This window comes from Myxine glutinosa, chromosome 8, assembly GCF_964187855.1.
Source record: "Myxine glutinosa chromosome 8, kmMyxGlut1.1, whole genome shotgun sequence".
NCBI classification, from domain to species: domain Eukaryota; kingdom Metazoa; phylum Chordata; class Myxini; order Myxiniformes; family Myxinidae; genus Myxine; species Myxine glutinosa.
Genome location: NC_136268.1, coordinates 26,037,178 through 26,059,082, shown reverse-complemented (window position 1 = coordinate 26,059,082; position 21,905 = coordinate 26,037,178). Strand labels below are relative to the sequence as shown.

The 21,905-nt window shown below is 44.1% G+C and overlaps 2 protein-coding genes across 2 annotated transcripts in view; one reads left to right on the top strand and one right to left on the bottom strand.

Moving 5' to 3' along the window:
• The window catches only part of LOC137432315 (serine/threonine-protein kinase 38), a 444,663-nt gene that overhangs the window by 290,211 nt on the left and 132,547 nt on the right, over nucleotides 1-21,905 (bottom strand). The window lies entirely within an intron of this gene.
• LOC144893238 (CD151 antigen-like) overlaps nucleotides 5,253-21,905 on the top strand; it is a 40,078-nt gene continuing 23,425 nt past the window's right edge. The window contains exon 1 of the mRNA XM_078783041.1: nucleotides 5,253-5,353. The gene's annotated coding sequence lies outside the window, so the exon portion shown is untranslated. The remainder of the gene's footprint in view (nucleotides 5,354-21,905) is intronic.

The following is a 21,905-nucleotide window of genomic DNA, read 5'->3' as shown; positions in this document are numbered from 1 at the left end:
AGCTGGCCTCCAAAGCCAGTCGCCGACTGGGCATCCTCCATCGTGCAAAGTCCTTCCTTGGCACACCTGAGCTCCTCACCACATACAAGGCTTTCATCCGCAGCTCAATGGAGTACTGCTCTCCCCTCTGGGCTGGTGCTCCTGCCTCACACCTAGCTCGTCTTCACGCTGTTGAAACCAAAGCGTTCAGAATCATTGGAATCTCCCGCGATGAAACTAACTCCAAGGGCCTTTCACTTAATCACCGCAGGCAGGTTGGTGGTCTTTCTGTCTTCTACCGACTCCTCTCCGGCCTTGCTCCTCCTGCTCTCTCTGGGCTCTGTCCCCCAAATATTCCTACAGGTCGCACAAAATCTGCCTGCAACCCTCTTATAGTTAAACTGCCAAAATCAAGACTCTCTGCTCACCTTCACTCCTTCATTCCTCTTTTCTCCCGCCTCTGGAACAAACTCCCTCACTCTCTTCAATCCCACTCCTCCCTCCAGGTCTTTAAAACAGCTGTTCACCACCATCTCTTATCTTCCCCCATCCAAAACCTTGATCTTTTCTACCCCCGCTAATTTCATCCCAAATCCACTTTTTTGAAATACCAACTTCTTTCCTGGAAGTCCCTGGTGTCCTTGTGTTTATACTTCTGCCATCCCCCCTTCCCACGCCGCCTCCCCCCAAGCCCTCTCCCTCCCACACATTCCCGATGTCCCTGCTCTCAAATGTTGTGTTTATGTGCTTCCCCTTCTCTCCCCATCTTGTCTACCGCTCCCCTTTTTATATACTTTTTTGTTTGTCTGTTTGATTTGTTTGTGTGATAAATGTTAGCTCTTTCACGAGCCTCGATTATGTATACAAAAAAACAAAACAAACAAAAAAAACGATGACATCTCATTAACATATTTATTCCCCATGGTGAGTATTTGACAATGAGCCATGTTTCAATTTTTTCCATAGAGCGGTTTCAGATATCGAGGTGTAAAGTTTTTCAAAATGGCACCCGTACCTCGTGACGTATGACATCGTAATTATTAAAATTGTACAGGCGGAAACGCTCCTATGGTGAATATTTAGTGTCATTTGGAACAACAATTGCAAAGAAACAAATTTATACTGATCTGATCAAGCATTGTACTTGTCCAATTATGACATCATAATGAAGGCACCAATGATATGATCATTAGCATATCTTATTCCCCATGGAGAGTACTTGACAATGAGCCATGTTTCAATTTTTTCATTGAACGGTTTTGGAGATACAAAGGTGTAGCCTTTGTTTGTAGGTATGTAACGTTTTTCCAAGATAGCGTCCGTGCCACGTAACCTATGACGTCATAATTATGATTAAAAATTTATACAGGCAGAGGCACTCATATGGTAAAATGTGTCAATCGAACCAACGGTTGCCGAGAAAATGAATTTTATAAATGCATACATGCACTGCACGCACGCAACCGAATGCTTAACCCTGCCGTTGTCATGGGCCAAATAGCCACTTCCTGCGTCAACGCTCCTTGTATTTCCTTATCGGATAACATAGACTGATCTAGAGTCCCTGTATATAGAGAGTTGTGTCAACTCAAATTTGGACGCCATTTTGTGTCTAAGTGTGTCGGATTAGATATACATGTACATTCGCGATATGGGGTGATATATTCTAAACCTGCTAAAAAAAATTTTACTACACATATTTAGTCTTATTATTACATACAGGTGATATTTGTTTTGTCAAAAACTCAGCTATTGCCGTGAAAAAGAGCTGTGTGGTGATATTAAAAGTGGTATGGCAATGCATATTACAAGCCAACACTGCATATAAGTATAAGAGCTAACATTATAAGTAAGACAAACCAATGCTGTCGTTCTCTGAATTTTAATAACTTTTAGAAAGGAGTGTGGGCATATCCAATATTTTCTAAAGGGTGCCGAGAGCAATTCCGGTGTAGGACTTCCAGCCGACATATAGTCGAACACACTTAAAACAAATTCTGTACGTGGTATTGCCATATTTCTATAGTGTACAACTTTAGTTTTATCGACATTTATATTCAATTTCCAGTGTAATGATTTAACAAGCTGCAAGTCAGCTTCTGTCTCTGACATAAGGAAAACGTCATCGGCATCTAGTAAGATTGAAACGTTCATTTATTACTACACCCTTGCCCAGAACTCTGATGGATATTGCCTGATCGATTAATATGTTTCATAGCTGGCGACTTAATTAACACTTAATTTTCGACTGCGCCAAGCCGTAATTAAACAGAGAAAAAACTTTTAAAAATACCTGCAGTGTGCACGGTTCGTCTAGTCGAACAGATATGGAAAAGCACAGATAAGACGTCGTATTCACCATAACTTGTTTAATTTCACCAGGAACACGATGAGGCCAACACAGTAAACATTCAGTACAAAACTTGGTTCATACATTCAGTACAGAACATGATTCATACATTCAGACCGTAAGAAAACTCTGCCCGTAATACAACACTCTGACCAGACCAACACTTCATCCCACTACGTTCACTCCTCACAAGTGAAACTCATCACTACTCCGTTCACTCCTCACAAGTGAGACTCATCACTACTCCGTTCACTCCTCACAAGTGAGACACCATCACTACTCCGTTCACTCCTCACAAGTGACTCATCACTGCTCCGTTCATTCCTTTAAATCACTTCCCTTTAAAAGTGTTTTCAACGGACAGACAACTAAAAAAAAAACGAGCAGATAGAATTGCTTTTGAACATCGATCATCAAGCGGCGTGGGCCTACCTGGCAGAGTCTCGAGGAGTCGATCGCTTTCCAGCTCTTTCGTCTGACTTTCGCTTCCCAAATTTGTCTTCTGACTTTATCACTTGGAAATCTATACATCTTATATTTCCCAGATTGGTTTGAACAACCAAAAGCAGAACAACCAGTCATTTTGTTTGGCAATAAACAACATTCCCGTACCAAGCTGACGTTCACACACGGTGAAGTTAGACACAAAATGGCGCCACGAAATCACGTGACCAGAAATCTCGGGTCAGCGCATGGCGCAACTCTCTTTATACAGGGACTCTAGACTGATCCGATAAGGACGATCGTGCCCCCTCGCCGATAGGCGGCGCTCTTGCGTCCGCCATTACTGGGAGGCGTCCCGATCCAAACTTAACTCCAGCTGTCTGCGCCAGCACAACTATCATCGCGATCGTACATGAAAAGTGTCCGTGATAATCGTTCTCAAGTGTTTCTGTGTAAGTGTGGAGCGGTCGTGGACACCTGGCACCTGAAGGCACACGATACAAACCCAAGTTTTCGGCGATATCGCCGAATGCTGCCCTGAAGGCACCTGGCACCTGGGGGTACCCGGTTTCCACTTCCACCTGCACCAAACCTATTTTGTCAGCAACCGTGTACCCTATGCTACGCCATGCCGAGCCCCCTTCCGAGCCCCCTTCCAAAAATTAGCAGAAGAACATATGATCATGAAGGAGAAACTTGACATGTACTCTAAGCATGATATTGAGGCATGGCTCTCGAAAGCAGCTTTACATTTGTGGAATGAAATAAAGGAAGCCAAAAATGAACAGCCTTGGCGACCTTGCCCAAATGAACTAGATGACAAATATGTGGACATCCCATCATCACTCAAAGCATTTCTAACAACATTGTTAACTGGTGAAACAAAGAGCTCAAGTAGCACAACTCGTGATCAGAGATTGGTGTGGTCATTCGCTCAAGATCTCATATATGGAACAACTTCAGGCAAAGTAAAGACATCAAAGCACATATTATGGCCTTGGACAGTAAAATCACTGACTGGTAATGTCGAGATCATAAAGATTCTGAACCGTCTAGGTCATGGGATATCATATTCTACATTGTTGGAAATAGACACAGCTTTGTGTCTGCAGAAATTGCAAACACAACCAGAAAATGATATTGTGCTGCCATCAAAGATCTATCCTGGGGTTCCTACTGTGTTAGCATAGGACAACATTGACAGGCAGGAGGAAATCCTCAGTGGAGGAGGGACATCACATCGAGTTAATGGGATTGTTGTACAACCACAAGTATTAACAGCCCAGCTCCCCACAAACAGAGAAGGAATGCAGAAGGACAGAAGACGCTCTATTCCTCCTAAACCCTTTGTGTCACCCAATTACAACTGTGGCGACAGAAGAAGTCAACTATCAAAATGCCTTATGGCAACGTAGCCTGGTAGCACTAGCAGATCCAGATGTACCAGATCCCCAGGACAACCAAGGATGGACTGCAAGAGAGGATGGCACACTTGATGTTCTGTGGATGACTGGCTCTCCTGCACCTCAGGTCATCATGGAATTCATGTCCTGCACGTGCCGGCGTGTTTGTCAGCTACCAAACTGCCATTGTCTGTCTAATAGACTAAAGTGCACAATTGAGTGCAAACTTCAAGACTGTACCAACATGATGGATGCTGATGAAGATGATTCAGACCAGAATACCAGTGATTCTGATGATCTTGATGATGATGAGGATGTTGACTAAACATCAAACCTACACACTGTACAAGTATATTTGAATGCCTTATGAACATACATTGACAAGTGTAACTTGGCCACTCAAACATTTAAGATTTTTAATGTAGATGATCATGTACATGTACAGGTGCGATGTTTACAAGTCATTTTTCTATTTGACATGTCAAACTGTGGATTTTCTTGTTTACATGGATTTATGATGCTCAATTGTGTAATAAATACATGAATTTGTGACTTGTAAAGTTATGTTTTGTGTCCTTTTTGAGATATTAGAGTGTGTTATCAAGCGCACATCTCCAAGCCGTTGCTTTCAAATCTTCATTGACAGTATGTCTGTTTGACAGCAATTTTGACAGCAAAAAAAAAGCTACAAGCTATAGTGATCCAGCAAAGTTACTTGAAAAGCACAGATAATAAGCTTTAATAAAAGTATATTTTTATCTGGTACCTCTGGTTGGTACCGATTGACTATAATCTGGGGTCCAGCCCATGGACTACAAGCCGAATGAAGCGGGCGCCACCCAGCTATGGCGGCGTCGATAGAGGGCGCCCGTCCATTGAACCCTCCGTCGGATCGGTCTGGCTGAGGTGGGCGTGTCAACATGTGGTGGGCGTGTATATTTGTGATGGGCGTGTTTATTTGTGGTGGGCGTGTTAATTTGTGGTGGGCGTGTATATTTTCGATGGGCGTGTATGTTTTCGGTGGGCGTGTTCCTATGTTATGGGCGTGTTTATTTGTGGTGGGCGTGGGCGTGTATATTTTCGGTAGGCGACTAGGCGTGTTGCAGAGCTCTGTTTCTTTCTGGACATTGAGGTGCGAATCGGTTTCTCCGGTATCCCCGACACGACAGTATCCCCGGTACGTACGTTCTTTCACAAACGGTGTTTAACCCAGGTGTGCATGGATTACATTTGCTTCTCAACACGAGACGCCGTCATGTGTGTGGTACGTTTCATTAAGAAGAGTGTCGCGGTGCCATTGTGAGGACATGGACATATGGTATGGTATGTTAAGTGAATACTGTACATTGTAACTCTGTACAGTATACATATTTGTCGATGGAGCCACGGAGGTCAGTCCACGCTTGCCCCGCCTCCTCCACAAGGTGCAATGCTGGAATTCCGTTGACGTTCGCCGTTACGGACCAACAAACCAACCGTAGGTTGGTAATAGCGCATGAGGCTTTGATTGGCCTAATGACTTCCTCCTGCGTCCAGGTTCCTTGTGACGTGCCTCAGAAGTGAAAGTCACGTTTTGCCCGATAAGTGACTGAGCACATGTTCTATTCTCCTGTTTGATGATTTTGAATACACAGTACACACTATTACACCCGTTCCCCACGTGGGTGGCAGGAAGGGTCATTTCTCGCTGCGATTATACACTACCGGTCAAAAGTTTTAGAACACCTCGTTTTTTCCAGTTTTTATTGAAATTTACGCATAGTCAGGTTCATTATGTTCAGATTTATAATTTCGTTCTTTTTTTGTGGAGATTAGCAAACCTATACATTTTTGGAAAGCTTATAGCACCAGGAATCCGAAAAACCATGTTTCCATTTGCGCAAAGTTTTCTTTGGCGGCCATATTGGATTTTCAAAATGGCCACCATCGGAAACCTATTTTTCGCGATATCTCAACATCCGAACCACCTAGAGTGCTGATTCCAACACCTATACCCACATTTTTGGGGATGAGGAATCACATGAAGCCATCTAAAATAATCTACACCTACCCTGGGATACCAGGTGGCAGCCTACAGCGGATTTTCAAGATGGCCACTTTCAGGAAACATGTTTTTTTCTGAATATGTATACCACATTGAGTGATGTTTCGCCTCAGTACAGTCATAGTCATAAATGGGATCATTTCAACATGTTCAGTTCATGTACATGGAAAGTCATTATATCAGACCTAATAGTTCATTTAAAATAAACCTCATGAAGCTCACAATTACTTACCTGTTGTCGTTTTATATATTTGCAGGTCTTGAGAGAAGATGAGTGAAGTTACGACTCAGCCCACACAGTGGCAGCACTGCATAATTTGTCAAACCGCTTCAGCAAAATATGGAACGCTTGTCCAGCAGCCCAAACCGGACTCGTTTGAACACTTGCTACAAACCCTTAATGATAGAGCAGCCTACCATGATGGAAAATATGTTAAAATTCACAGTCGCTTAAAGGATGAAACAAGTGAAAGTCTGCAATTCAATAATGCAGTTTGGCATCGTATCTGTTATTCAAATGCAACCAACAAAGAGAAGGTACAACGTGCCAAAGACCGCCATCAATATCACATTTCAGCCGGCTCCTACACAGAGAAAAAACGTGGACAAAAGCGAAAAAGCACAGAACTGGACGAACCATCAACTTCCACCACCAGTCCGTTTACACGTTCTGCAACAGCTCCATTCATTAAGGAACATTGCTTTTTCTGCCAGGAAGATAACGAGCAAAAATTGTACACATTGAGAACAGAAAACGGTGGGAAAGCATTACACGATGCTGTGGAGCTGTCTGGAAATCTCACCCTGCAAACTAGGTTAAACACATCCATCTCACCCACTGATGCACATGCAATCGATGTTCAATACCACAAGTCATGTTGGACAACAAATGTATTCCATGTGTTACGTACCAAGGATAACAAGGGAACAACAGAGAGAGGTCATCCGTTTCAAACATCATGTTTGATTGAGTTGATTAGCCTTGTCGACTGTCAAACTCAGAATAAACAATACTTATCCATGGCACATATTGAAACAACATACATCAACTTGCTTGGTGGCACAGATGCATTGGCGCACCACTTCCCTGCATATAGTAGACACTGGCTCAAGGAGAGAATTCTTCTAGAACTACCACACGTAACGTCTGTTAGGCAAAAGGACAGGAGAAAACCTTCTGTTCTTTACTCCCCAGATGCATGCGAATCCGATATGGTTCAGTCTGCCATGATAGAAAGTGAAGTAGACGATCTGAATATTATCTATAAAGCAGCAAAGGCATTGCGCAGAATTATCAAGAACTTCCACCAACAGGAAAACTCATCCGATGCTATACAGGTCACTAGCAGCACAGATGATGTTCCAGCAGCACTCCACGCAATGATCAGATGGGTTATGGTGGGGCCAACAGAAACACTAGAAACTGAAAAACGAACCACTCACGTTAACAGAGAAGTACTCACTGTTAGTCAGATGCTATTGGGTGGATTCAAATCTGACAAGCAAGTGAACTATAGGCCCAAAACTGATTCTGCGACCTTCCGATCAACCAAATCACAAGAAACTCCAGCAGTTTAATGTCTCAATGTACTCTGAAATTAAGCATAGAGCAAATAAACAATTGGAGATAAAAAAATAAATCATAGAATCATTTTGTTTAACAAAATTTAATTTAAATTTTTGACTCAGCAAAGCAGCCACCTTTTGCAGATATAACCGCCGAACACACTTGTGGCATTCTTTCTACAATGGAAATCAAATATTGTTCGGGAAGTTCTTCCCAACACTGTTGCAGAAGTTCCCACAAATGTGTTGCACTTGTAGGTTGCTTTGCTTTCACCCTTCTGTCCAGTTCATCCCAAACCAGCTCGATGGGGTTTAGGTCTGGAGACTGTGCTGGCCATTCCATGACTTGACGCCTACCATCTTCTTCTTTTCCTCGAAGGTAGTTTTGACATAGCCTGGAGGTGTGTTTAGGGTCATTATCTTGCTGTAGGATGAACCCCTGACCAACTAGGCGTATACTAGAGGGTATTGCATGGCGCTGCAAAATGCTGTGGTCGCCCTTTTGGTTCAGGGTGCCATTCATTCTGTGCAAGTCACCGACTCTGGATCCAGCAAAAGAGCCCCAGACCATCATGCTTCCCCCTCCATGTTTGACAGTTGGTGTCACACACTGAGGAACCATCCTTTTGCCTCCTCGACGGCGTACAAAAACCCTGCGTGATGAACCAAAGATTTAAAATTTTGATTCATCGGTCCATAAGACCTTCTTCCAGCCTTCATTAGTCCACTCGTGGGGCTTCATGGCCCAGGCAAGCCTCTTTTTCTTATTTTGCCATCTTAGCAATGGCTTTCTTACTGCCACTCGACCTGTCAAACCTGCAGCTCGAAGTCTTCTCTTCACAGTTGAAACTGAGACTTGCTTACTTCAACCAGTGTTAAGCTGTGCTTGAAGCTGTTGTCCTGTGAGCCACCTATCGCGCAAGCTGTTGACTCAGAAACTTGTCTTCTGATTCTGTTGTGGCTTTGGGTCTGCCAGACCTCTTCCTGTCAGAGTTTCCTCCAGTTTCCAATATACTACTTCCTGCAGTGCATGCAATATTGTCCAAATAATGCTTCAGAGGGTGTAATAACAGTCTGTTCCAATACTGCTTTTATACAGACAGGGTGTTTGTAATCGAGTAATCAGCAGAGGTTGGGACATCTGTAGGAATTGTTTGCATCAACTTTCAAGGCTTAATTTACTTTCAAGGCTGTAGAACAGCTGTAAGTTGTTAACCCATTACTTGTTCCCTGAAGAAGGCCTTTTTTACAACATAACTGCAATTTACATTATTTTCCCTTTTTTGCTAACCTAAACTCTTTTTATTTTTTAACCTCGAGCAGTTTACTGCTTACGTTTGTACCATTTCAGGTTATTCACTGGACTTGAATTGCTTAAATTTCAATAAAAACTGGAAAATTGAGGTGTTCTAAAACTTTTGACCGGTAGTGTATTGATTGCAGTAGATCTGCATGGCGTAGATCAGGCCTCAATAACATTGAGGAGGAGGAGGAGGAGGGGGTGGGGGGGGGGGGTGTTCATTTACCAAGTTTCTTGTAGAGAGCTCGCCACGTGGTTTAAGCATTTGAGCAAGCACTCCATTCAAAACCGTTCATAAGGAACGGCTTGCTTGGCAAGTGCTAGCTAGGTGCTTGGTAACTGAACATACCCTGAGTTTCCTCCCTTTCAGTTTAGTGTTAATCAGCAGTAGCAACTTTTTCAAAGGGCCGCTATGGAAAATGCCATGTTAGCGGCAGGGGGGGTCATGGTGTTGACCCCTGTGGGGTATATAGATTGCACTAGACCTTCGCTCGGTTCCGTAAGTCAAATTTTTCCTCACGGATGTCAGGATTCCTACAAATTTGTTTCAGTTTCATGTTAAACAGCATCAGCGACTGTTTAAAAAGGTAATCATATGTGGTTGATGATATTTTTTAGCTCTCCTGGAACAAAGTTCAGGGGAGCTTATGCGATAATGCGTCATCCGTCCGTAAACACTTGCAACTTCTTCTCCAAAACCGCTGAAGGGATTGTGACCAAACTTGGCACAAATGATATCTGTTGTGTTGTGACTAAAGTTTGTGCACGGCATTAAAAAAAGATCAGGGCTTGAGGGGGTTTACCGGGTGTCAAGGCAGATCCAGGTTTGATCCCCCAAAATAGGTTATTGCTTTCTTCTCAGAACCTACACACACTATTTCAATGAAACTTCACCACAACCTTCATCACCCATGATGTACCAGTTTGTTCAAGGCATTAGAAAAATTGGGGTCTGAGGAGGTATACAGGATGTGGGGGTGGGGGAGGTATTGGGGTTGCCCCCCAAAATAGGTGTTTGTTTGTTTAAAGTCTTATGATTATGTTAGTATGATTCTACATGCTGCGCTGTCTTCTAGTAACCATTGAAATTGGTTTAAAATATCTTTAGTCGGTGCAGTATACTGTTTATTCTGCCAGGTGAGCTTTCAGGGGTGTTTATTCGACCAGGGGTGTTGCCGCTATGTTTACTTCTCGTAGGGGCCGGTGCTCCCACGAGAACGGCGCAATAAGCTATTTATAAACATTAACTCGGCATTTCTTCAAGGAGGAAACGCCCAATGGGGAGGTGGGATATTGTTAGTATTCATATTGTTTTGTAATAACATTAATATTATGCTTTTGTTATTAGAAGTGTCCTTGGAAAAACGTCACGTTAAAGCTATCTTACCACAGATATACACCTCAACACGCAACCCTTAGGGAGGGGAGGAAATGAATTTGGTACAACCTTCATTGTGTGACCCTTGGTCCTCCTGTCAAATTTGGTTGAGATTGGATAAGTAACGACCGAATGTATCGCGGTCAAAAATCGTCAGACAGACGGACAACAAATTGCATATTTTAGTATGATTATTGAGGTACTCCAAGAAAGTCAATGAAAATGCATTAAAAGCGTGCCACTGATGCACTTTCTCTGTTACCAGCTAGCTGGTATTCATATTGCCGACCTTGAAAGGAAGACAAGCTGACTCGACCCGCCTGGTGTTCAACGGCATGAAAGGGGCTTGAACTCAAGACCTTAGGATCTTGAGGCAGCCACGTTGACCATTATGCCAACACCAGGCTTAATTGATGATGAAGAATCACTTTATAAATAAAGAAATTCTGCTATCCGGATCCAGATTCGGATCTTCACCAAAATCGAATCTATCTGTCCTCGTCACACACCCAACCTTTCCACCAAATTTCAACCGAATCCATCTGCAACCTGTTGAGATATCCTGCACACAAACAGACAAACAAACAGACTGGGGTGCCAGCATGACTCCGTCCACCTTCGGTGGTGTAGGTAGTAAGATTTTCAAGAGGACCTTTTTGAATTGATTTTTGTTGACTGAAGGAATTGTTTTATTTGTGTATCAGGTGTTTAAGTTTGTAAGCATTGGGAAAGAGCTTGTGCCAGTGAATCGACCGTGTCAGGGTCGGTGAGATTACAGTTTTGTTCGCTTCAAGTTGTTGTAGTTAACGGATTATCGGTGTAAACCCACTTGCCTTAATAATGACGTGTAGGGACGGACATACCTGCCTGCCACACCTTGTCTGGCCCTGTTGGTGATTGACTCATTGCGTTTCACTTTTCAATCCTTTCTGGAACGGCCTAACACACAAACCAAGTTGAGCTTGATAAAAGATCGATTTCCACTGTTGGCTAATGTGAACCATGCCACTGCGTGATCGTATAAACCTGACTGGTATCTGATTTATAACAGAAAACTGTCCAGGCCTGGACTGTACACTTTGTATGGCTTGTCCAAAAATGGCAATGGCGTAAACACCAATGGTGCGGTGCTAGGGGACATCTGGCTACCATCCAGCGAAACAAACCCGAGCATTTGTACACAGGCTACTGTGCCTCCTTTCCTGCTTGTTTTGGGCCTTTTGATAAACCTGGTATGTGGTATCCCTGGAGACCACCGATGTGTTCCCAGATGAGCATTCCATCGCCGTCCCAAACTCCGGCCCGTCCTATGGGGTTGACGGCCCGGTTGTGGATCGGAAGCTGTTTTTATTTTCCTGTGAAGGTGCACATTTGATTAACTTTTTTGATTGGAGTCGATTACATGCAAAGACGCATTGTGAACATCGTGTTCTGAATGTTTGATTCTAAAGAGCATCCTCGGTGGCACGAGTAAATGTCATATACACTGCAGGTATCATGATGGCCCTTTGTTTGCTTCTCATGTTCACTCTGCTCTTAGCGGAACCAAGAGTGGGTTCTTCGTACCAAAGGTAGCCTTGCACAGTAGAAGGTGTGTGTGTGTGTTATGATTTATCTGACATGTGGATTATCTGAAAGCTGAAGGGCCATTCTTAAATCGACCTTTTTCCATCTTGTGTGAGATTCCATGAAAAATGCTCAAACGGCCATGACCCTGCGTGACCTTTGGTGTCGCCACAATTCAGGAAAGTGCAGAGTACCCGATGGTCACTGAAATGGTTAACTATTTGCTGAACCGTAAACTCGAACATTACTGCACAATAACCTCACCTCCTCCCACCTTTCCCCCCACCCCTCTTGACACCAATCTCCACTTAAATCTCCACTCTCCCCCTCCCTTGTTGGTATGTAATAAGTAGATGGCCCGTTGACATTTTCCTTTTTTTTTTCGTCGACGGAGGCATTATGTTTTCAGGTTGTCTGTCCGTCCGTGATAGGTTTTCGTTACCGCAATAACTTAAGAACGGCTAAAGGAATCTTAGTCAAACTTGGCACAGGTATGTATAATGATGTAAAGATTAACTTATTATATTTTAGGGTCATAGGTTAAAGGTCAAAGACTGTAATACGTCTATAACTTGAGAACGGCTGAAGTGATCAAATTCAAACTTGTTAAGATTGATTTGATTAACATATACCCTAGTTGGTACTTTACTACACATTTATTTCCAAGAAAAATCTAGCATCAGCTACAAAGCGCAAGCGCCTATGTGATATTAATCATAACACCATTATCTGTATTAATCTGTAATTCTGTTTCTTCCAAAAGCAGACTATTTGTATCAACTTCTTCACTCTTCCCTCCTCCGCCCCTCCCCCCCCCCCCCTCCTCAATGCATGGGGAAGTATCCACTCTCTTAGACTTTATAGTTTCCTTTGGAGAACTCAGGTCAATTGCGTAGATTGTATTAAAAAAATTTTTTTAACACAACCATATCCAAAATGGCATCTTTATTACCGTTGCTTTCACACACCTTTTGGTAAGACTCGTACACTTCGGCATAATCATTTTTTCCCCAATCAATTTCATATCTATCTTGTGGGTAAAATGTTCCATCCAGAGAAACCCGAAGTTGTTTCACCTCAGCATTATCACTCAAAGCATATTAATTATTTTTATCACAAACATTATCTCCATCTGTTCTCTTAAAAAATAGGGCAATACTCTTTGGTGCTCACCTGGTAGAATAAAGCGGTATACTACACTGACTAAAGGTATTTTAAACAGTATCCACCCACGTCCCACACTTCCCCCCCCCCCCCCCCCCCCACCTCGTATAAGTCCCCAGACCCCAATTTTTCTAATGCCATGAACAAACATTGGTACATTCTCGGTGATGAAGGTTGTGGTCAAGCTTCATCAAAATCGTGTGTGGTTTCTGAGAAGAAAGCAAATACCCATTGGGGGTGGGGTCAACCCCCAATAGAACCCCATATGGGCTGATAATTAATTATTTTTATTATTATTTAATGTCATGAACAAGCTTTGGTACAGCATGGGTGACTATGGTTGTGGTCAAGTTTCATCAGAACTGCGTGTGTAGTTTCTGAGAAGAAAGTAAATACCTATTCCGGGGGGCAACCCCCCCCCCCCCACCTCCCCCCCCCCCGGCCCCCGCCTTCCCCATAAAGTGCCTTAGACTCAGACTTTTTAAATTCTGGGACCAAACGTTGGTACTTCTCTGGTGAAGAATGGAATGTTAAATTTCATCAGAATTGTATTTGTAGTTTCTGAGAAGAAAGCAAATATATATTTTAGGGGGGCAACCTCCCAGTATACCCCTCAGGGCCTGATTATTAGGTTTACTCTCCATGAAATGGAGAGTAACCTATTATTTCTGCTAGTTTTTTTTTTTTTTTTTATGCCGTCAACAAACTTTGGTACACTGCGGGTGGTGTAGGCTATGGTCAAGTTTAATCGAAATTGTGTGTGTAGTTTCAGAGAAGAAAGCAAACACCTATTTTGGTGGGTCAAACCTGGACTCGCTTTGACCCCCGGTAGACCCCCTGAAACCCCGATTATTTTAATGCTGTGAACAAACTTTAGTTACAACATACCAAGTATCATTTTTGCCAAGTTTCTCGATAATCCCATTAGCGGTTTCAGGTAAGAAGTTGCAAGTGTTTACGGACTGACGGACGGATGACACACCATCGCATAAGCTCCCCGGAACTTGTGTTCCAGGTGAACTAAAAATGAGCCATAGGTATCGTGGCTTTCCTTCCAGAACACCCAAATTCCACGTGTGAGTGGTTTGGAGCAGTTTAACGTGTTGACATAATCTTTTAAGGTATGATACATTGAGAGGTTTCTTTCAGTTAAGTCTTCTATTCAACATCGCTTCCGTCTTAAATTAGGAGTATATTCACTGATATACCAACTCATTTCATCAATAACAAATTTATTCTGAGCGACGAAAGCATGAGCAGTGCCAAAAAGCAATCTATTTTCATTATCATTCCTTTGTAGTTGAAATCTAATTTGAAGTCTATACAGAACTTTATCATAATCACAAAATCCAAATATACCTTTAAGGGGAACTGCCATGGTAAAACTATTTTCTGATTTTTAACTCATTGTTATACATTTAATTTCTTTGATTATAACTGGGGTCTATGTTTGTTCCCGTTGCCATGTCAGGGACAAAACCTTTGGCAGAACCCAAACCCATTCTATCACTGAATGAATATAGTGTAAATTTCAACATTTCAGATGTAGCAGAGACATGATCAACCGCTTCAACTTCTTGTGTTCCAATATACAAACGAACACTATCACATTTTCCATAAAAAAAATCATTTATGAGTGGGGCTTTGTTTTGACCAGTTTTGGTGAATGAAAATTTACACAACAAACAACAACAACAACATGCATTTTAAGGCCATTTTCCCTGCTAGAGCGGGGGTTAGCCTTGCGGTCCCCATGACAATCTTCTCCATCTTGCCCTATTTTCTGCATCTCTCATTATTATTACTAGGGCATGCCCGTACTATATATATATCTAAAATTATATCCCCCCCCCTCTATTTACATGGAATGGTTTGGTCCATTCGCAAAGCCAAAGGCAAAGCGAACGGCTTGCGAGTACGGTGACAATCCCCCCCCTCTATTTACATCAAATGGTTTGGTCCATTCGCAACGACCACAGAACCCCCCCCCTCTATTTACATGAAATGGTTTGGTCCATTCGCAACGCCAAAGCGAACGGCGAACGGCTAAATCGCCATAGCTCGGTAACTACTTGTCCGATTAATTTCAAACCTTGAAAAGGCACATCCTCGGGTCCCCAGCAATATACATGGCAAGTTTAAAGTATATCGGACCCGTGGTTGTCGAGAAACAGCGGTCACAGACAAACATACAAACATACAAACATACACACAGAGATTACTGGAATTATAGATAGATTATTATTATTATTATCTCTTATTATTATTATCTTATTATTATTAAGATTATCTTTGTCATAAACAAGATGAGATATTAAATGATATTTTCCAATAAATAAATACAGAAAATGAACGCGCAAGAAAGAGTATGAAGGTTTAAAGAACATCAGGAGTTCGTTTCAAAAGTTGTAAAGCAACAGGAATACATAAAGAAGAGACGCAGACAGAAACTAACAGGTGAACAAGCGTTTCAAAGAAAATGAGAAATTTTCAAAACCGCTTTTAAAAACTTAACAAAAGTAATGGACGATTCTGGAATTCCCACGATAGACCACATTCCTGGAAAACTTCAAATGCTAAAATATTTTCGTCAAATGACAGAGCAAGACTTAGACTTAGAGGATATAGGAGAGTTTTAATATGATGATGATGATGGAGACATGGAGACAAAAGGTCTGAAGGTGAATATCGGAAAGACAAAGGTTATGGCAAGTGGTAAAGCATGTGGTGAGGTGGAAAGAACTGGGAAGTGGCCGTGTGCTGTGTGCAGGAAGGGTGTCGGAGTGAACTCCATTCAATGTACAATGTGTGCTGAGTGGGTTCATCAAAAATGTAGTGGTCTGAGAGGGTCATTCACCAGTGTGGCAGCTACATTCAAATGTAAGGTGTGTGCAGAGGGAGCTGCAGATGGAGGAAATGTTGAGTTGGATCTTGGAGACGGCGTGAAGCTGGAAGGTGTGAAAACATTTTGCTACCTCGGAGACATGCTGAATGGAGAAGGTGGATCAGACTCGGCAACGGTTGCTCGAGTGAGATGTGCATGGAAGAAGTTTCGGGAACTGAGTGGCGTGCTGATGAGGAGGAGAGTGTCGCTGAAGCTGAAGGGAAAGGTGTATGCTGCATGTGTGAAAAGTGTTATGATTTATGGGAGCGAGACATGGGTAATGAACGTAGAGCAGCAACGAAGGCTGGAAAGGGTGGAAATGCGAATGGTTCGATGGATGTGCGGAGTATCGTTGAGAGAGAGGAAGACAAATGATGAATTGCGAAAGATGATGGGAATATTGCCTGTGATTGATGCTGTGAAGAGGAACAGGTTGAGATGGTTTGGTCATGTATTGAGGAAGGATGAAAGTGACTGGTTGAGAAGAGTGATGGAAGTTAATGTAGAAGGAAGTAGAGGACGGGGAAGACCGAGAAAGACTTGGCTAAAGATGGTGGAAGAAGAAATGCGGGCAAGGGGGTTAACAAGGAGAGATGCAGAAAATAGGGCAAAATGGAGAAGATTGTCATGGGGACCGCAAGGCTAACCCCCGCTCTAGCAGGGAAAATGGCCTTAAAATGCATGTTGTTGTGTTGTTGTTGATGATGATGGATTATTCCAACAACTTGAAAAGGTAAATCAGCCTGATTATGTTGTGAAGGCTCTTCAAAACAATGAATATTCAGCGTATTTAAAAACCATAGTGAGTCTCATACCAACAGAAGAAACGGCAGTGTTAAATCTTGTTGGTAAAAAGGTTTTGCTATTTAATGATGAAATATCATTTAATATCTCATCTTGTTTCACAACAAAGGATTTATATCTTCCAGTTGTATGTTCCATATACTCCTCAAATTCCTTTTTACTACATAACGTAGAACATTTATCTCTCCAAAAATTATTTATATTGTTGTGGATCCCGGGTCTGTCGACGTACTAAGGGTGGTGGGGGGGGGGGGGGTGTGAAGTGCCCGGTTCCCCTCAGACGCGGGGTCGTCGGCCGCGACGAAGCTCGCGTCCGGCGAGTTGCTAAGCAACTTCAAATGCCAATCCCCCAAACCTTGGGTGAAGGGTTATTGGTCACTACCCAAATACCTTCAATACCACGTGGTTAGAAAGACCGGGAAATGAACCCCCTTCTCACGATTTAACACCTTATTCCAATCGAGTGCGCCGAGCTTTTTTTGTGCTGGTGTGAATCACGGTTATGCTGCGTGATTTCTGGACCTAATGAAAGTCAACTTTGGTTCGGGCTATGCTGGGCCAATGGGGGAAAAGACGTACACGAACAGGATGAAAAGAAACAAAAATGTACACGTCTTTTATTTATAATTCACAGAAAAAGGGCGAGAGGCAGACATCAATTCTTACCTATCTAAACCCCGACAGGTGCCTTATACACACACACACACGCACACACACACACACACACACACACACACACTGGGAATGAATCGCACAGGTTAAACTCGTACCGAACGATGTGCTGACGCGGACTCGAGGGTGGCTGCTTCTGCACGCAGCGCGCGGATTGATCCGGACGTACAGCTTGGATGAAGGAAGGTCCGAAGGACGAACCGCCGCTTCAAAGTCAGCACTAACGACGATCCCTGTCGGGGAACGATTCAGCGCAGGCGACGACCCAGCTCGGATGAAGCACCACGAGGAACGAAGGTCGAGCGCAGGAAGGACGAACCAGCACAGGGGACAGCCAGTTTGAAATACCACAACGAGAGGGCAGCGAGCGAGAGCAGAGAGAACTCGAAGTGCGATGGGCATGGGTTTATTTCGGGTGGAAAAGCTCCCTAGAATGTTCCACGGCCTCCCATTGGCCGAGGCAACACTGGTAGATTGCTCGCGAAGTTTGCTCGGGAAGTGTCCATGATCTCTCATTGGTTGTTTGCGTGTCCACAATCTCTCATTGGTCTTTTACGTGTCCACGACCTCATTGGCTGCTTGCTGGTGATGTGGGCCGTTCTTTTAGCCACGCCTACCACAGTCTCAGTTGATCACGGACTGTGCTTGTAGCCACGCCTCCTTGCACATGAATCGGCGTCTTCCTTCAACTATACAAAGGTTTGAAAACCTGCCTAAACTCGACGCATATTTGCTTTAATTACTGCACAATGGGAAGGGAGCTTATCTTTACATTTAATAAGAAATAACTGACTAATGCAGGCTACATGTTGTCGTGTAATTAACTAGGGGGGCGTGGGGTGTCCTTTATTGCAAAACCACAACAATATTTATTGGATTTAACTTGAATAAAATAAAAGTATTGGCATTGTTTCTTATTGAGCGACGAGGGAGTTGAAAGTAGGATTGACTACGATAAATAAAATTGCAAGAAGAATGTCTCCCTCTTGTGTAGTAGCTATCCATAACCATTTGGTTTCTCTCATTAACACAATCATCAAAGCTAACGAGGTTCTTTTTTGATTTATATAAATCTTGGGGTGAAGGTATGTCATCCGTGTTATCACTGAGAAGACACGTTATGGGTTTTGATTTCCTTTTACATTTCTGTGTATCACAAAATGGTTGTATTATGTCTTCAATGTTGTAATCATTACCTCTGCCACCGAAGGTGGATGGAGGTTATGTTTTCACCCCTGTCTGTCTGTTTGTCTGTGAACAAGATATCTCAAAAAGTTGAGGATGGATTCTGATGAAATTTGGCAGAGAGGTAGTGCATGTGTCAATGACGAAATGATTACACTTTGGTGAAGATCCAGATCTGGCTAGTAGAATTTTAAAGTGATTCTTCACCATTGAGAGATTGGGCTAAAAATGATATTGTTGCGAATATGGAATTTGGCCTCCATATCCGCTTGTAAATATTCCCCTATTTTCTCCGATACTCCCCAACTCTCCCTTACCCCATTCCCTAGTCCCATTGTCTGTAAACAACACCCATTAGAGCCGATCTTCCCCTTCATCCCCCCATTAAATGTCGTGCCCAGGTCCCCGCACCACACGTAGACAATTATAGGACATCTTGCTAGTTATTCTTAATCTATGTCAGTTAAGGACTTGTTTCCATTAATTATGACTCTTCGTTGCACCAGAATGTGATTATATGGCACCTGTTAGGAAGTTTAGGACCTCCCCATACCTCTCCGCATCTCTTCCCCATGAAGAAGCGCCAACTACAACAACAACAACAAAAGAGGGGGGCGGCGCGGTGACGGCATGGGGAGTGGGCGTCCTCCTTCCGGCTCGGTTAGCCGCCATTGACCACGCGCTCCACGGGGTTACCACGAAGGGGCTCCCTGTCGGCCCCTCGTCAAGGGCGGAGCCGGTAACCCCCGCACCCAATGAGAAGCCATGGGCCGATGCCATCTGGGGCGGCGCTAACGAGCCGAGGGCGTGTCACTCCCCGCCGGATATACGCGGCCCCGCGCCGGACGTGACGTCAGATGCGCCCCGAGCTTGGAAGGACAAGACGCCACCCTCCCGAGCGCTGAGCGACCTCCCCGGCATCTCCACCAAAGTCGCGACCCACGAGCGCTGAGCGACCTCCCCGCATCTGCTGGACACCACCGTACGTGATTCTGTCCCTGAGCCAGGTGCACCTGAGCCATCGACTGCCGCTTTCCTTGCCATCAAATCCCGTGTGAGTCAGCGTTGTCCCGTTTATCTGTGGTCTGTCTAGGGTTAATATAAGAGTGTGTCTAAGTGCCTGTCTTCCTATGCTGTCCCTCTTGTAGTTGTAATCTAACCTTTTTCCGTACGAATATACTTGAGAACTGAACCCCTGGTGTCGTATTGTGTCATTATAACCCAGCCGGGTGTCTTCTTTTTCTTATTGAGCCAGCATAGCGCGATTAGTCAACCCCGGGTGCAATCGGGGTAACTTGTACGGATACGGCGGCCATCCCGCTCGGCCCACCATACCATCAAAGTCGTATCTGTAACAATTGGTGTCGGGAGTGAGATTCGAGGCCCGACCAAATTTGGGAAAAAAAAAAAAAAAAAAAACGAATAGAGGAAAAAAAAAAAAATTTGGTCAAAATTTGGAGCGGCCGAAATTTGTATTTGTTTTACGAAACTCGAATTTTGCAAGTCGCGCTATGGCGGATCAAGACGGCTGGGGTCCGGTAGGGGAGAGTGAGGTAGGGTCGATCCAGGACCAAAATGAGGGACAGGAGGAGAGCGAAGCAGTGAGGGCGGCAGGTTCGCAAAATAGCGCCGTCACGCACGAAGAAGCGGGCGCGCAAAATGGCGCCTCGCTGAGCACCGCGCCAGCGACCGTGGCAGCGCCGCCGATGGATTGGGGCCTATTTATGGAACAAATAAAGGCGCTCATGGTCCAGACAAGTGAAGACCTGAGGAATGACTTGGGAAACCAAATGGGGGTAATGGGAAACCAAATGGGGGTAATGAGGGACGAAGCGAGGGGTACCGGTGAGAAGTTAGACAATAATTTTGAGGAGTTAGACAAGAAAATTGGGAAGTTAGACAATAATTTTGAGGGGTTAGACAACGGGATAAAAGAAGTGAAAAATGGGTTAATGGGGGTAGAAAATAGAATGGCTGCCCAGGAGAATCAGATAGAGGGAGTGAAAACTGGGTTAACGGGGGTAGAAAACAGAATGGCCGCTCAAGAGAATCAAATAGAGGGAGTGAAAAATGGGTTAGAGGGGTTAGAAAACAGTATGGAAGGCAAATTGAGGGACATGAGGGACCAAGCGGAAAGGGAAGTTAAACAAATGGAGCAGCAGATAGAGGGGGTCAGAATGGGGGTAGAAACCAAACTGGATGCTCACAGGGAGGAAATGGAGCAGATGAGGGTGGCATCTGGGCAGGAGATGCAAGTGATGGGAGAGGAGATCAGAAGAGGAGTGAGTGAGGAAGTCGGAGGAGTGCGCGAGGAGGTGAGGCACTGTAAGGAGCGCATGGAGAAAGAGGTGAGAAAGGGGACTGTAAAATTGCAAGGTGGTATAGAGGAGTTGACGCTGGGAGTAGAACAACTGACAGTGGGACAAAAGGAGTTGGGGGACCAGGTAAAGAAGAACACAGCGGTAATAGAGGGTTTAAAATCGACACAGAAGGAGATGAAAAAGGACGTAGGGGTAATTAAAAAAGAGTGTCAGACGGTACATGAGGACCTGACGAGGAAAATGGACAAGGTGGTAGAGGTAATGGAGGTTAAAGAGCGGGAGGTGCGGGAGCACATAGAAAAAAATAAAGTGGAGTTAGAGGAAGAACTTAAAGGGGCGCACGAAGAGATGAAGGAGATGAAGCAAAAATTAGAAGAAGTGGAAGAAGGGGTGAGCGAAATTAAAAAGCGACGGAGAGAGGATAAGAAAGAGATAAAAGAGGAGGTAAAAGAATTGGTCCAGAGTCTGTGTTCGGATCGTGATGATGTGCTCATTAACCGGATGAGGGATTCGCAGGTGATGGAGGAGAAGCGAAGAGAAAGAGGACCCGGTGTAAGTGGTGACCAATATGGTCGTGCGTATGATGCGCCAGGTGATTTAATAAGCTTGGGGGTCGAGATAGACCCGGATGTTCGTGAGAGGCCAAGAGTGAGGTGTATGGCTGGTCCGGAGGGTATGGAACGAGAGGTGCGAGGTGTGGGTGAGCAAGGTTGTGGTGGTGGTGGTATGGAATGGGTAGCGGGTTGCGGAGGTGTGACCCATGCATCGACACCAACAGGGGTAGTTGTTGGAGGGACCGGGGAGGCACGAGAGCCCCTTGGGGGTAGTGTACTGTGGGGGCCCGG